Here is a 2,500-nt window from a genome sequence, read left to right as displayed (position 1 = left end):
TCAGGGTCGCGGTGGGTGCTGGAGCCTGTCCCAGCATGCATTGGGTGAGCGGCAGGGATACACCCTGGACAGCGTGCTAGTCCATCGCAGTGCACACACTCCATTCACTCATGTACTCATAACGAGGGGCAATTTAGAGTCACCGATTAACCTAAACTGCACGTCTTTGGACTGTGAGAGGAAACCAAAGCACCCTAAATGATTGATTTTATAGAATGTACCGGAAGTCTTTAGATTTGGTGAACACAGTCACGACACTGACAGAACCAGCTGCACAAAGCTTCCCCCTGCCTCTGAAAGATATCACACTCCATGAAGCAGATTCCCTTATCTAGTCTTAGCTTATTTAATATCTTCATGCACCCATCGGGACCATTTAGTTTCAATGATGACTTAACCATCGACACAGATATTTATATGTGGATAGCACAACACACGATGACGCACGTCTTACAAACAAACTTTGCTCTGTTACCCCCAACTGATCTGTCCTTTGGACGCTACGCTTGAAGAGATTAGAAGAGGTATTTGCTGGTGCGGGTGAAAAGTTGTGTGCGTGTGACTTCAATGACACCGCATAATCAAGGCTTGTTATGCTGTCAGGTTCATATTGAGCAACGTGCGGTTATAGAAGGTTGCTGTCACTTCCCAAAACGTTGTGTTCTATTGTTCTATGAAGTTAAGTGGAGTGGGAGAGTTAGGGTGGTGGGGTACAGAGTGTGGGGCGGGGGGGTGGGGGGGGGGGGGGGGGGGCACTGGGGGTCCTGGGAGGAAGTCGAGAGAACGGGCCGAGTGTCAATCCCGAAAACCGGCACCACGTAGGTCAGAGGTCACTTCCTGTTCTCTGCTTTCTGATTGGTTGTGCTGAGCTGAACATCCCGTTCCAGTCTTAGGCTCAAAGCATGAAATTAGCAATTATTATTCCGATAATTCCATGCTCTGATTCGCCGCCATTCAGCTTTCGTGTCATCAAAGTTAGCTTGAGCCGAGAAGGAGCATGTTGGGTTGCATCACGTTACGTTACATTTAGCAGACGCTCTTATCCTAAGCGACACACCGTGAGCGATTCGGGTTTTACTGGCAACACCGAAAACGAGACCGACCACAGACAGGCCCGGTTCTCCTTTCTCAGACCACGCCGCGCGGCTGGAAGAATGAGTCACCTGACACGCGAAACACGTGGCGCTTGCGGAGTCATTCATGTCAAAATGCATTTAGTTATTTTTTTTTCTGTGGCGGTTGAGAGCTCCGTTCTCGCCACCGCTGCTGCGTCTCCATTTCAAAATGTGGGGCAGAGGTAACGCAGGCCATGGTTACAAGACGGGCCGTTTCCATCCTGGATTGCTGCTCGGCTGGGACAGGCCTGATTTACTGTGACTGTAAATCCGAAACAGAAACAGCTTAATTCAAGCACTTGCGTTTGTAAACAGTGTCACTCTGCACACACACACACACAAAAATCATTAAAAATCATTAGAAAATTAATAATATTGTATCGTCAATGAACTGTTTCTGTATTTTGTGCCCAACAACACCCCTTGCAGTCATGACAGTATTCAAGATACAGCACGGCCTCCTGTGCTGTATTGCTTAATTATGCTATGTTTATTTATTAAATAAACTAGGTATAAGAATTACATCACCGTTCTGCATTCTGAGAACTGTGAGTGTGTGAGAGCAGAACTTGCAGATTCACTCAAACACCAGTGGAAAAAGAAAGCCAAAAAAAAAAAAAACGGAGGCTTAGCGCAAAGTTTAGGGAAGCTAGTGTGAGTCAGTGTGTTACAATACTCCCAGCCCGGCCTCTGTAGTTCAGTTAGCATATCGCTTACATACTTCCCATTCCAGTTTTTCCACTGCGGCTGCCTCCCCCACACATGTGTACATCGCTTCCCTTAAACAGTACACAACCCCCCCTTGCCCCCCGCCAAGCAGCCGCCCCTCACATTACTTACAAGGATTTACATACATTTACACAGTTAATTGCGCGCCTCAAATATTCAGGTAACTCGGGGTAATTATGGACATGAAAAAATGTATCAAACGCATGCGGAACTAAAAGAGTGTGAATAACAACAGCGGCAGCGCGAACCTTTTTCTGCATTTACGCATTAAATGCAGAGTGAAGGAAAATGAGGCTGAATCGATCTGAATACAGGCAGGGAGGGGTGGAGGATTGGGGGGGCCGGGGGGGGGGGGGGGGTTATGGCGCGCGGTCGTGGGGGAGGAGTTTCGCATCAGAACAGCGCTCTGGGTCACTGCGGACCCGGTGTCAGATTGCAGGATGTGAGAGGAAACAGGAAGCAGAAGCAGTAGGGGGGGGGGGGTGGTGGTGGTCATGTGATTCCTCCTCTCTGCCGGGGGCACCCGAAGGAGAATGAGGAAGTAAGCCACAGACATTTACGGGAAACCTAGTGGGAGGGGCTGTTAAAGGCAGGGGGGGGGGAGGGGGGGGGGCAGTGAGAGACAGCAGGCGGAACGGGTGGATTGATACGGTTTG

This window comes from Anguilla anguilla, chromosome 11 (genome assembly GCF_013347855.1).
Source record: "Anguilla anguilla isolate fAngAng1 chromosome 11, fAngAng1.pri, whole genome shotgun sequence".
Taxonomy (NCBI): domain Eukaryota; kingdom Metazoa; phylum Chordata; class Actinopteri; order Anguilliformes; family Anguillidae; genus Anguilla; species Anguilla anguilla.
The sequence above is the reverse complement of the archived record's forward strand: the minus strand, read 5'-3'. Positions refer to the sequence as shown.